This window comes from Gallus gallus, chromosome 1 (assembly GCF_016699485.2).
Source record: "Gallus gallus isolate bGalGal1 chromosome 1, bGalGal1.mat.broiler.GRCg7b, whole genome shotgun sequence".
NCBI classification, from domain to species: domain Eukaryota; kingdom Metazoa; phylum Chordata; class Aves; order Galliformes; family Phasianidae; genus Gallus; species Gallus gallus.
Genome location: NC_052532.1, coordinates 23,349,897 through 23,364,697, shown reverse-complemented (window position 1 = coordinate 23,364,697; position 14,801 = coordinate 23,349,897). Strand labels below are relative to the sequence as shown.

The following is a 14,801-nucleotide window of genomic DNA, read 5'->3' as shown; positions in this document are numbered from 1 at the left end:
AACTCTGTTTCAAAGTGTTCGTAGGAAAGAAAGAACTCACGAGATGCAGGAAGATGCAGCTTCTAAGTAATTCAGAAAAGGTACCCTTTGATGTCAGGGGTTTTCCAGCTCTCCTTTTCTTGCATCTCATCACAGTTTGTTGGGCTTGTATTCATGTCTCAGCTTAAACACTTGTTTGTAGGCATGTTTTTCAGACTTTCATTCTCCCTCTGTTTTTTTTTTTCTTTGTTTGTTTGTTTGGTTTTCGGTTCATTTTTTCAGTTTCTCTGGAACACAGTGCCCAAACCTGGCCACAGCTCTCTATTCCAGCACTACCAACACAAAATTATTCATGGCACACAGTTCCCTTACATGCTGGTTTTTTCCATTTTTGCCACAGCAATCTTGTTGACTGGTGTTAGGCTGTGGCTGTGTGCAGCCCCTACACCCTCCTCTGCAGATCTGCTACCCTGCAGAGTTTCCACTGCTATATTTACATGGCTGATTTCTCTAAGGTGAACTATATTTACATGGCTGATTTCTCTAAGTTTAAGCCTGTCTTTTTTATACCATTTCTGCTATGTGTTAAGATCGTGCTGAAGTTAATCCTATTTTCTAAAGTCTTTTGCATATTGGTTTTATCTGTTTATTTAATGAGAGACACTCCATCACCTGCAGTCTCAACGAAAGCTGTGGGCTGTACTACAACCAAGGCAAACCACTGGGGTAGCTCAGCACTAGATTTGGTCAATATACAGCTGAATGCAGTTTTTTCTTTCACTGTTGTATCCACATCATATAAATTTTCTCAAATCCTGTATGCTAAGACTTCTCACAGATGTCTTGTGAAAGGCAGAGCCCAAAATGCCACTATCAAAGTGTATAACTTCCACTGTTTTCCTGTTATCTACATGACCTGACTCCCAGAAGGGCCAGAGCTGAGTTGTGAGTGGCACTGGGTGTGCTCTGGGAGAGCAGAGTTCAAAGAGGAAACAATGGCTGCACAGCAACTGGGAGAGTGGGGTGAGAAATGAGACAGAAGCAGCCCTGAGGGTACCAAGGTAAGGGCAGGGTGGATGAGGCGTGAAGGAGCTCCAGTCCATGGATGCCCCTACTGGAGCAGGGCCTGGGCCGGAGCTCCAGCCCATGGGGAGGCACCCACAGCGGGGCGGGAGGGCTGGAAAGTAAGAAAGCGGCTCTGTAGTGCTAAGCTGCCCATCGGTGTTAAACTACCACGCCTGTTTGGTTAGATCGGTCATCTAAATAACTTTATTCTTCCTTTACATGGTACATATAGCCTCTGAGAATTAACTGAGATGTTTGGTTGCCATGGTATTTGAAGTAATATTATTTCTGCATTAATAAGGTCTTCATGGACTTCACAGCAGTTAGACAACATCTGCCCACCTACCCACAAAACAGATTTTAAGTTGCAGAATGATTGTTATCTGCATATCACCGGTTTTGATTTGAAATAACCAGGAAACCTTACTCTTTCTGAAGCTGTTTTTGAGGATTAGATTTTATTTCTTGCAGCACTGCTACAATTGCTACACACGTGAACACAGAGTGAAAACAAACTGCTTACAGAAACATATGCCAAGCTTTCCACAGGAAATCTTCCCTTCCTGTGTTTAAGACTAATCCGGTATTAATGCGCATCCTAAATCAGAGGCAAGCCGCTTGCACAATTAATTGTGCAGGGGCTGTTCTGATGTTAAGGGCAATGGCAGATACATGGAAAATGTAACGATAGAGAGCAGTTGATTATCTTTTAGTGGCAGTGTGCTTCACCCAATAAAATTTCTTTATAAATTATGAAATTGGAACGCAGATTTCAGCCAGAGAGAGAGGTTCCTGGAGTAAAACCTCAGAACAAAATCTTTAGAGTGATTTGTCCATTAATCTGATTCTAGCAAACCATGTGGGAGCAAAAATAATAATAAGAAAAAAAACCTATGGAATAGCTTTATCTACATCCAGCAGTGAACAATCTGGCTAGAAAATTTCTGATGAAACATTTTCTCATCAGGATATGCCATTCATTGAAATCAAAATGTTCCACAGGAGAATTTCCATTTTTGACCAATTTCCAATGGAATCCAGGCAGGTTTCCAAGACAACAGAGCCTGACAGTTTGCCTGTCTGTCTTCTTAACAGCCCTTCTGGCTGGGACCATGGGACCTTGGGCTTACAGCCCTCTTAGCTTTGGGGCTGAAAGCTGGGAAGGAAAAATCCTCCAGTTTCTGTCTTCTTGGCAATCTCAGTTCTCCAGACATGCAGGGTACAAGGCTGACAGGCTGCCCCAGAGCTGAGGCATCATACCATGAGAAGTCTCAGCACTTCTGGTTTCTGTCCAGATTTTGAAATACTAAAATCTTCCAATGGAAAAAAAATATATTTCTTCATGCAGCTCTTCTTCCTGAACAGAGCCTAATTCTGCAAGAGAATGTTTAATCTATATTTACTCATGTTTTATAAAATCACATAGATTTTATTGCAGCTCTGGCAGGCTATCTCCACATAGGTGTATAAACATCAAAGGTCATGCTTGAACATAAGACAAGGTAGTAATGGCCATGGTGACGTGCTGATGACATATCCCTGCTATTACTAGTATTTTTCTTCACAGTGCTTCACAACTGATTAGTTCCTCCAATACATCATTGAAGTACTAATAGATAATACTTCATTTTTAAAGGTGAAAAGCTGACATAGAAATATTATTCGTTTCTCAAACCATGTTTTGTGCTTTGTTCAAAATTGTGGAGTCTCCTTCTATGGAGATATTCAATGGAGATATTCAAGACCCTTCTGGACACCTACCTGTGACACCTATTGAAGGGAACCTGCTTTAGCAAGGAGAATGGACTTGATGATCTCTTGAGGCCCCTTCCAGCCCCTGCAGTTCTATGATTCTGTGGTTCTGTAATATCATTAGGCTTACCGGTACACAGCCCAGCATACTCATTTAAAAGTCTTACTGAAATATCTTTTTTTCTGTGTGCCTTGGACAGATAATCTTCTAATTCTTTCTTTAGCCAATGAAAACAACACCTTCCTTGCCTGTTCTTTTCACCTCTTACTTACTAGTCTTACAATTAAGGGGCTTACTATCCTTACAGCTTAGCTCACGGAAGGACATGTGAGAGTTTCTCCTCCACTTCTGTGAAGCAGTATTGTCAACATGACCTATGCATTAAATGTGCTTTTGAATTGGGAATCTACAGAAAAAGAATGGCAGGAAAAAGTTATGTGAGTAATTGTAACTTAAATTCACATCAGATTTTTCCAAAAATAAGGATACTGGGTATTCATGTTGTTTGTGGTTATCTGGTATTCCAAACTGAAAATGTTTTATGAAAACCTTCAGTATCCTTTTCATGATGCGCAATGTCAAATACAGAAAAAAACATAGAGTTACTAAATGTACTGATAGCAACTATCAGCCTTCTAAATTGTGGTAGTGTATGACACACTAAATAGCGGAATTTCAGCCCAGAAAGATTATTGGAAACTTGAGGATAGGGCCAAAAGAAACCTCATAAAGTTGTAAGAGGAGAGGTGCAAAGTTCTACACTTGAGTAAGCCCCACTGCACGGTCTCACCCATAACTGGCTGAGAACATCGTTTGACAGGATCCTTTGATGTCAAGGCAAACCTCCCACTGCTTTATACTGATCAACACCTTGTGTGCATATGACTATGTGAGGCACATGAAATCAAATTTTAACAAATTTGAGCAGGAGTTGCTGGCAGGGTTGGATCTAAGACCAAATTATCTGTTACATAGCAATTAAATTTTATTTCATGCTCAGTCAAACATTGAGTGGTGTTATGGTGTAGCAATTACTGTGCTGGATGAAAAAAGCAGAGCAACTGGGCATCAGATGAAAGGTCTGTGTCAGCCCATCTCACGGCTCAGGCTCCTCTTTCTGTCTGTTATGGGCATTCTTGGGCTAACCCACTCTCAAGTTTCTTGCCTTAAGGATGATCCTATTTCTTTCCACAGTACTGAGGCCTGAATTTTACTCTCACTGACTTCAAAGTGAGCAGGTTCAACCTTTCTGTGGATATACTTTCATCTACTGTATTGGAATATTTTGAATTTAATTGGGTATTTTTAAATGAAACTCCAAATGTTTAGTTATACAAAACCTTTAGGTAGATTTCACTCAATCTGAAATTTCTGTATCTTTGGGCTCTTTATACTATTTGGTTTTGCTTGTGTTGGCAATTCTCATTTCTCTCTGTGTTGCAGTGCTTAAGAATTCTGCTAGTAACTATTTTGTCTCTTAGAAGGATTTTTAGGTTTGTAACTTCTCCAGAAGACAAACATACATATATATATATATATATATAGGATGTAAGAGGGATAGGAAGAATTAATTTTTTAAACTCTTCTGCTTCGCCCCATTTAGTAAGCAGTCAGTCAGAAAAACACAGCATTTAATTCAAGGAAGCCAGGTAGAGGTAAATGTTATAGGGCCCTATCTAGGGAAGACAGCGGTACCAGTGCAAAATTACTTACAAACCATGTTCCCCATTTCTCACATGGGTTTCCAGTTCAGTATTATCCTTCAGGCTTTCCATTCACAACTTATCTTATACTCTGTCTAAATAGTTTCCTAGCTTTCTGAAATAATCTAAGAACCTAATTCAGTTTATCCTTCTTCTAAATGTGCATCCTTTCTCATTTAAATTGTCTGGCTTTATCACTGGACTAACATTATGATCACATTAGATGATTAGTCTGGTCTACCAGGTGTGCACACTCTGCCAATTTTAGCAGTAGGCTACTCCTCTTATGAATCGCCTTCTGAATTACTGCTTTTCTGCCATTTTTCAAGGATTCTTAAATATCTGAGAGTCTGTATGTTCACAGATCCAGGATAAGCAGCCACTTTCTATATGCTTACGTGTTCTACATACAAGCAAATCAGCATAGGCACAGGGTGAGATATCTATAGCATATGGAATCCACTATGCACCTGATTTGCACCCGCACAGGAAGTTTGGTATGTTTTAGACACTGATTCTGCAGTCCTTGCATTGAAAGTTCAATCTGCACATGCAGTTCTAATGCATCTGAGGGTCTGGAAAAGAGTAGGCAGGAACAGAGCACGCAGGGCTGGAGAGAAGATGAGGCTCTTTTGGTGACTAGACTGGACTCACTAGAAAACTGAGACACTGCCCAGCAGAAGACTCTAGCATTGCTGGATTCAGATAACGCAGATCTTTTTCGCAAGGCTTCTGGATAGTTTGAAATCAGAAGGTCACATGGCTCACAGAAAGGTGTGTAGAGGGGGAGTGGGTGACAACCAACAAGATGCATTCTCAGCCTGGTAAAACCTACCTAAAGTTCACAATTACAGGTTAAGAATGCATGACTATGCATGAAGATTTTTCATGACCCACAGCAGAAGAATGCGACCTCCCCTCAACCTATCTGGCTGAGATGGACATCTGCCATCTTATCACCATCCAAAGAATATGAGGTAGTGTGAAGAGTATGAAGAGATGCAGTTGTGGTTATCTGCCTTACAGACATAGTGAAACTGTAAGAGACTTTATCTGAAGCAGAGCTGTACTTTCTCTGAGGACATAGTGCTGTCTTTTGATCCCAGAGCTTTGGAAGCTCTATCACATAGCACAAAGTAAGGAAAAGAAAATGTAAAGTTTTAAATCAGGTATCAGTCCAGTAAACGACAATTAAGAAAATGAAGATCAAAAATGCTGATTGAAGAAAAACAGCTAGTGCAGAATTTGCTGCTAAAAACTAAAACCAATTTGGCTTTTTTCATATAAAAGTAAACCCCCCAGCTCACCCACTGAATGGCTTCCTGAACCTGGGAAGGCTGCACATACCCCTACACAGTGCAGTGATCACTGCCATCATGTAGAGGTGCCAGTTCTGAATAAGCTGGTGTGAGTATGGGACCTCGTCACACACTAATATACTGCTTCTTACTTCTTACTTCTTACTGCTACATACCTGAGAGTTCAGTGGGGTATTCACAGCCACACCTGTACGCAGAGATAACACAAGACACATAGCAATTGCAACATTAGTAGATACTGTATTGACTTACTGGTTATCTCATACAGCAAACTATGAAGCATTATCAACTGTACTCTGATAGCAGTAGCTTAAGCTGTGAAAATCTATACAAGTACAGGTTTTTCTGCATTGTTTCCCCAAGAACTTCAGCTATGAAATAGAGGATGTAAACTGTTCTAATCCCGAGTCTGTGCTGAGCTGCAACTGCAAGTTGTGATGATATTTGTGATGAAAATGCAGTCCTTCTGTAACATAACTACCTTAATTTTCACTTTAAACTTCAGATTAAAAAATAAATGTACTCAAATGCTATTGTAGCTTTAATATCTTCAAGCTAAGGCCTTGAGAAAGGAAAGACATCTATGTAATCTGTTGAAATTGATTCTTGAAGAAAGTAATGTTAATATGATGGTAGCAGATTACAGCATTGAGTGCTGTAGCCTTGCCATTTCTTATTAAATGTTTGATTGCTGGCAAGTGCACTTTGCAAGCACCTATGAAAATGAAATGTCTGTTTTCAAGAGCACCAGGTTGGTACTCATAAAGTAAAGATGGACACCGATAAAAGGAAATGTGTAACATTGCATTCCTACAAGAGGTGATTTGAGATATCTTTCGTATCTATTTGTATACATAATACTTTTCCTGAGAGGATAAAAGCTTGCAGACTCAGTGGAGTAAGTGTATTTAGTTCACAAATGGGCATTTTCAGGATTGCATATAAAACACTCCCTTGCACATATTTGTAAGGGAGACTACTTTTTAAATGGTTGTCAAAATAAAGCAAACATGAAAAGGTGGAGAACTTCACAGATAGCACAGCTATGCCCCTTTGCTGTATCAGAACATTTGAATGTTCTGATACAGCAGAAATATCAGATAATATCAAATAAGTGACTGTAGTCATCTTCAATGAAATCTCAAAAGAATAAAAAGATGAACAAAGCACTGATCAGATGTAATGACAGTGTTATGTATTTGATTTTGTCATATTTAAGAAATAGGATGAGGTCCCTGCCTACAGACCTAGAATATACTATGTAATTTATATTGTGTTTTATTCTCTCTTAAAAAAAATAATAGCAAGAAACACTTTGGTGCTTCACAAAACACATGTGGGTGTGACTGTGTGTATTGCTCAAGTAATTGAGTGGTGAAAGCTGCGTAACGATAGGTACGCGACCATAAGTGATGCGGGGAGAAACGTGAGTGCTCTTGCAGTGTGAGCTGCAGACCCCAGGCAGTACATTGAGGAGTTCTCTGTTCCTACGAGCTCATCTCAGGCCTGACCTGAGTGATGCTCCCCAAGGAGCAGTACAGATTTCATTTTCTATCCTCTGACAGTACTTTCAGCTATTCTGTTGAGATTGCCAGTGCAGATGCCAGTTAGTGGCAGGAGCAGCAATAATTCTGTGCCAAAGATGAGCCTCTCCTGGGAGCTGGATGAAATCCACCTAACTTACTTCACAGGACTTTTTTTTCAGTCTCCAGCTGTATTAGAAGCTCTTTCAGTCACCACAGGCCTCACTGGATTTGGATAAGCAACAGACTCAGAAACTGAAGAGGAGTTTAACTGCACCTTTGAAATGACATTACCATATCTTTTCCTGTTTCTATATGTAGTCGTATTTTCTTAGCACTGTTTTTTGAGCCATAGTGATTTTTGTCAGCTTGTTGCTTAATTTGATTCCCCAAGAAGAGATACAAATCTGTCTGACAGATAGGATGCTTTTATTAGACACATTCATGTCCATCAGCATGCTGGAAAGACCGAGCAATCAATTCTGCTTTACCCTTGCCTGTCTAATATAACAGAATCATAGAATCATAAAATGGTCTGGATTGAAAAGAACCACAATGATCATACAGTTTCAACCCCCCTGCTGTGTGCAGGGTCGCCAACCACCAGACCAGGCTGCCCAGGGCCACATCCAGCCTGGCCTTGAATGCCTCCAGGGATGGGGCATCCACAACTTCCCTGGGCAACCTGTTCCAGTGTATCATGACTCTCTGCCATGGTCACAGAGCAACTCTGTGTAAGTCACTTGTTCTTCTGTTCATCTCCTGGTTGCTGTTTGAATGTGCCTGTGTGTTCCCAATGGCACCCTAATACTTGAAAAATATACTTTTCCTTTCTGTACTGGATCCTTCTGTGGTTGAAGAAGGGTCACTAGAAGTTATGATCCATTCTGCGCTGCTAGATTGGAGCTCAGCGAGGGAATAGAAAATAGAAGAACTGTAACTACTTCCATATCAGAGTACAAGGGGATGTCACCCAATGTCATTTTACCTTCTTAGGCATCTACAGAAAAAAAAAATGAAAGAAAAAAAGCAGTTCAACTTGCTCTTTATTACTGCTCCTTAATTGATTTCAGAAACAAACAGCACTCCAGGCAAAGCATTTCTAAAGGCTAATTCCATGTGTCTAGCAGTCAGTCACTTAGCATGCAGCATCACAGCTTGCAACATTCACTACCTGACATGTGATAATAATTACACAGAAATAGGTTTGTTTATTTGCCTTACAGAAAGCCTTTATTCTTGAAGTTGTATTGATAGGAATGTCAACAGAAGCCACAGGCTAACAAAAATGGACAGAATCATTTTTTTTCTATTTTTTCTTTTATTTTTTTTCTTCACGTAGGCATACACAAGCTCTGCACAATTCCAATTTTAATTAAATCATTCATCTCAGTCATCAGTGCTTGGATACCATACCTACAAGAACATGTGATTGACAGAGCATTTTTTTTTGATGGTGTTTACTTTATTTTCAAACACAAGTTTGCACCTCTATGCAAATTTGATTTGCTCCTATGATGCACAGATGTCATGATTGTCTTTAATAATGTGAAACCGCAATGCCATTTTTCAGTAGATTCCCATCTCGTCTCGTGATGTGAGTTCAAAAGAAATCTCATTTTCTTTACACGGGTGTCAGAGATGTTGTTAATAGAATATGCTAAGTATTTTAAAATGATTATTGTTACAGGTATCTCCGCAGTGTGTCTGTTACATTATGTGGTGTCATCAGTCATTCTACACGTAGAGGCAGAGAAATGAAAGCCAAAATTATCAATCCCACATATACGCCAATTTCTAATGCCCAAAAAGAAATATCAGGTCCCCAATCTTTCAAAGGCTGAGGATCTTATTAGCAAAGGCAGTAGGATAAAGGTAAAAAGCGTGTCTGGAATCACAGCAGCAGTCCTTAACTGATGGCAGGTTAGAATTCGGTTCCTCAGGAAAGCACTCATCTATCTGGTCTTAAGGACACGATTCGTCACCCTTTTTTTCTCAGCTTGTCTACTTGTGTCCTTAGAGGAAGCAGCCCACAGTCTCCACAGGTACCAGATTTGACGCAGGCTGTCACCTATTCCTTTGGTGAAGTTGTAATATAATGTAATTAATTTGGAAATAAATATGATATCATAACACATGCACAGGAAGGAACAAGATAAGGTTACATGAAGAGCCTTTTCTGGGACACCTTACATGTATATGAACCCTTAGCTTTACTATTTAAATTTTCAAAATGTGCATGGTGGGGGAGGAAGCTGTGTTCACATGTGGTTTCTTTCCAGTGAGGGCATAATTATCAGAATGCTAGATTTGTACTGATGTTCAAGAACAGTAATGAAGCAATCAGCCATGCAAACAATCTACCATGCCCTGTATTCAGCTGCTCAGGTGAGTAAGAGGAGATGGAATGATTTCAAATTTCAAACCATATTTTTGGTGGGGTTTTTTTTATTATTTTTATTTTATTTTATTTTTTAGATACTGTTCTGAGACAACTTACTGCAGATGAATTATTTTGCACTGTATGTTAATTATCAGACTTCTTTGTAATGCTGAGTCTGATCCAACTCATTCCAAAGTGTGTGAATATATTTCCATGGAGCGTGCAAACGGCTCTGGTGGGTGTAAGATTTGTTAAGGTAAGACAGATCCAGCACCTCCAATTACTGTTGTTAGTTCTTTCCTCTGAAACATCGTGGCTTTACAGAACTTTTACTCCAATGTCTGCCTGGAATGGTGCGTATAAGGTGTGTAACCTATAGTGGCTGAAACTAGTAAACTCTGCAGAACCATGGAGAGAATGGGAGAACCTAATTCCTCATTTCAAGGAGCTCAATAATGTTTTGATTACAGCTGTACAAACAGAAAGTTAGAAGCAGAAGGGAATAGTAAAGATTCAGAATCAGCAAGCCCCTATCATATCCATGACTACAAGAATAGTAAAATTACCGCAACCCCTATTTGCTGGAAAAAGGCCATGTATGACTTGGGCTGAATCCAAGATTGCTGCCAACTATACACAAAGTTATCATTTGAATAAACAACTCTGTAAGGTCCAACAAATTTCTATTACGCAAACATTTCGATTGCCGTCAGAGCTGTGTGGGCTGCATCCAGCATGCCCCTCTCTGAGCACTCTCACCAGGGAGAGCCTTGCCTTAAGCTGCAGTAGCATGGCTACGTGGCACCCTGGGGCTCCTGTGAGCAACCAGCTCACCCTGACACATACAGACCAGCCAGACCAGCCTTGGCTTTCCCTGGGATGCCTAGGCAGCTGCTGCACAGTGTTTTCCTCCCCCTCCTTAAATATTTTTTTCCCAGAGATGGGTTCAGATGTGTTCTGCAGTGGGTTTGTTTTGAAGCTGCTGTTCCAGGACCAGCTGTGTCCAGCACAGGGAAGCCCTTGGACTCTTCTCACAGAGGCCACCACTGCAGCCCCCCACTGACAATATTTTCCCATGTAAACCCAATACACAGAGTTGCTCTGCAAATGTGAAGTAACCAACTGTTCCCAAGCATGGCAAGTTGCAGCACGTGTTCAGCAACCAACATACCACTGCATCTGGGCTGCCTTTAGAGAGTCAGTGTGCAGCCAGGGTGCAGCTGGCATCCTCATGGCCCAGTGCTTCCCAGAGGGCTGAGTCCATCCTTTCTTCCCGTGCTCTTAGCCACATCACTGTCTTGCTCTTACATTCCTCAAACATATGTGATTCCCTATGTTAATCCAAAGCAGAACTCCCTTCTGATCTGTGGAGTTACTTTTCTGATACTTTTTCCCACGGATGATGAACATCTAACTAAGCTCAGCTGTAAGATTTAACTCTGTATGAAGAGCATGATGGACACTCTGTGTGGTGTACAGCCATATCTTTATTTTCAGAAATCCCAGCTGAAGATGTGGGAGACATTGCCTTTTGAATGTGGAGTGTGGGCAGGTACATATGATTAAAAAGAGCTATGAATTCTCATGACAGAGTTTGTTACCTATTTGGTGCTGTGAAGATGAGAATGAACAAGCCAGTGGGATTTTGCATGTTTTCCTCCAGACAAAAAATATCCCAAATTGCTCAAAAGAATTTAAACCAGGCAAAGGACTTGATAAGAGAAAGCAAAAGCAAGAATCTCCAGCTGAAGGATGAAAGGTCAAGGATGATCTAAGTATGGAAGAGAAAGGAAAGGATCTGCTTATTACACAAGACTGCTCAGCCAGGACTGTTCCCCTAAGAGACAGTATGACAGATTGTTATACAATCATGAATGTCATAAGGAACAAGGAACAATTGTTCACTGTTTCTCTGAACCACAAACTGTTATCAGCTGGGAAACCGTGCCCTGTTCCTGTGCTGGTCTGCCAGTGTCAGAATGCTTGGTTGCATGGGTGTACGATCTGAAACATTACAGAACTGCTGGCTGTCAAAAAGTGTTTGAGGGGAGAACCTGGGAGGTGTGGAGCAGTGAGTCTGACTCAGAGGAAAATGGTAGACATGTTCTATGATGTAGGAAGATGTTGCCAAATACATGAAGAAAACAGACTATTGAGAAAGATTCAGCATGCCTTGAGTAAAGGAGTATCCTGTCTGCCTGGACTTACAAAGTTTGGTAGCACTGTTGGTAAGAGTGTGGACAAAGGCTAAACACATTTGAATTTCAAAAAACTCTCGGACCAGGTTACATATAAGGGTTACAAAAACAACAACAACAACAAACAAACAAACAAACAAAAAAACAACAAACAAAAATGTAACCACAGGATCATAGAATCATAGAATCATAGAATGGCCTGGATTGAAAAGGACCACAATGATCATCGAGTTTCAACCCCCCTGCTATGTGCAGGGTCACCAACCACCAGACCAGGCTGCCCAGAGCCACATCCAGCCTGGCCTTGAATGCCTCCAGGGATGGGGCATCCACAACCTCCTTGGGCAACCTGTTCCAGTGTGTCACCACTCTCTGATTGAAAAACTTCCTCCTAATATCTAACCTAAACCTCCCCTGTCTCAGTTTAAAACCATTCCCTCTTGTCCTATCACTATCCACCCTCATAAACAGCCATTCCCTCTCATGTTTATATGCTCCCTTCAAGTATTGGAAGGCCGCAATGAGGTCTCCCCAGAGCCTTCTCTCCCGCAAGCTAAACAGTCCCAGTTCCCTCAACTTTTCCTCATAAGAGAGGTGCTCCAGCCCTCTGACCTTCTTAGTGGCCCTCCTCTAGACCCATTCCAAGAGCTCCACGTCCTTCCCGTATTGGGGGCCCCAGGCCTGGATGCAGTACTCCAGATGGGGCCTCACAAGAGCTGAGTAGAGGGGCACAATCACCTCCCTCTTCCTGCTGGTCACCCCTTTTTTAATGCAACCCAGAACACAGTTGGCCTTCTGGGCTGCAAGCACACACTGCTGGCTCATGTCCAGCTTCTCATCTACCTGGACCCCCAAGTCCTTCTCCGCAGGGCTGCTCTCAAGGAGATCATCCCCCAGTTTGTATAAGTACCTGGGATTGCGATGACCCAAGTGCAGCACCCTTCACTTGGCCTTATTGAACCTCATTAGGTTTTCATGGGCCCACTTCTCCAGCTTGTCCAGGTCCCTCTGGATGTCTTCCCTTCCTTCCAACGTATCGACTGCACCTCTCAGCTTGGTGTCATCTGCAAACTTGCTGAGGGTGCACTCCATGCCATCATCTGTCATTGATGAAGATGTTGAAGAAGGTCCCAAGACCAACCCCTGAGGGACACTGCTTGTGTCCAGTATTTATCCTGACACAGAACCATTAATTACAACCCTTTGGCTGCATTCAGCCAGCCAGTTCCTAACCCATCGAACAGTCCATCCTTCAAATCCACACCTCTCCAATTTAGAGAGAAGGATGCAGTGAGGGACCACGTCAAAGGCTTTGCAGAAGTCCAGGTAGATGACATCCATCACCCTTAACCCATCCACCAAAGCCGTCACTCCATCATAGAAGGCCACCAGATACAATACAATAGTACCTTGAATTGCCACTGTAAGACACAGTACTGGGACTGATATTCTGTCTGATGTTTCATGTATTCTTACCCAAAGACTAAGTGGGATGGACAAAATTTTGAGGACAAACTTTTCTTCCCATAGTGAGACCAATCTGCCATATCTATGCACAAAATACTCATCACAGCAATTGAAATGGCTACAACAAATTTCAACTATTTTCTTGTAATACATTCTAATGCATAAAACTGACAGGCAGAAAATTGTAATAGAATTAAACAATAGATTGTACTCTCTAGATACAAATTTTTGAGAGGAGAGCATAAAACCTTTGACAAGTATTTAGCATGTATGAGGACACAAAATGTCCTCTGTACGTCTGTGAGAAAGGCAGGAAGGAACTTGAGGGAAAGAAATAACAGAAGAAAAAAAAAAAAAAAGGCGTGTGACTAAGAATAAAATAGTAAGTCCTGGATGCTACCGTTGCCATACCATAAAGCCATATATCAAATGATTACTTCCTGTTCTTGGTTCTATGGTACATTAAGGTGTGGAACAGCAAGTGCAAATATAGGAATACGGGAAACATAAGAAAAATAAACCCTACTTCCCAGTTAGCCAAGTCATAAAAACGCTGAACTAGATAAAGGATTTAGAGTGTAGGATTTTGATCTTATTTTTTGTAATATGATATGCTGCTCCTTGTATATACATATTGATACATTTCTATATAAATGTTTTTAATTAATATGTGAGAGGATGGTTATGACCTCAGCTGCCATGCCTAGGAATCTGATAATATTCACAGTTCTCTGTAAAGTCTGGATAGCCAAGAGTGAAGCCAAGATTAGACTGATTAGTACAAAATGATTTCGCATTCTGAAACAGAATTTATAACTGAAACATGAAGCTCCCAATTGTTGTACAAGCTTGGCAGCCTGAAGAAGTGTTTACCACCTCCAGGTATTAGGCAAGCTGTCCAGCACCTTGAAGAATGAGCTTTATTCAGACTTGGATGTGAAGCTCCAAATAATGTCTATTAGAGTTAGAGGCATGATAAAGAAACGGAGTAATTATCTGTCTGCTTAGATATTGCTGACTTATGGTGCTTAAGAGCTTGTGAAAGAGAAGTATGTGCCTTTTAATTTATAAAATCTAGAGGGAATACAGAGTTTATCTGTGAATTACATTTTAAATAGAAACTGAATCAACAGTACAAAGCAATTATTCATTTAATGTGAATAATTTCTATTAAAAAAGAAAACCAATATTTCTCCAAGAGTGAAAGGAATTAAATAGATTAAGGAGAGATACTGCTTAAGCCAAAGGCAAAGTATGGTCAGTTTACAAAATCCATGCTATTTTATTTATCGGTTTCCCAAATCCATGGTATTAACATCCATTTTCATTCCAATATGTCCCAAGCCTATTTTTTCAGACTATCTCTTTCTAGTCTCATTGTTGCAGCAGTTTTTAAAATCTGCAAGTTCCC

The 14,801-nt window shown here is 40.8% G+C and overlaps 1 long non-coding RNA gene across 1 annotated transcript; it reads left to right on the top strand.

Annotated features, from left to right (window-relative positions):
* Positions 1 to 955: 955 nt before the first annotated feature.
* Positions 956 to 12,145, top strand: LOC121108990. Its single transcript, XR_005843677.2, has 3 exons — positions 956 to 1,040; positions 9,625 to 9,730; positions 9,821 to 12,145. It is a non-coding gene; the product is annotated as an uncharacterized LOC121108990 (long non-coding RNA).
* Positions 12,146 to 14,801: the final 2,656 nt, after the last annotated feature.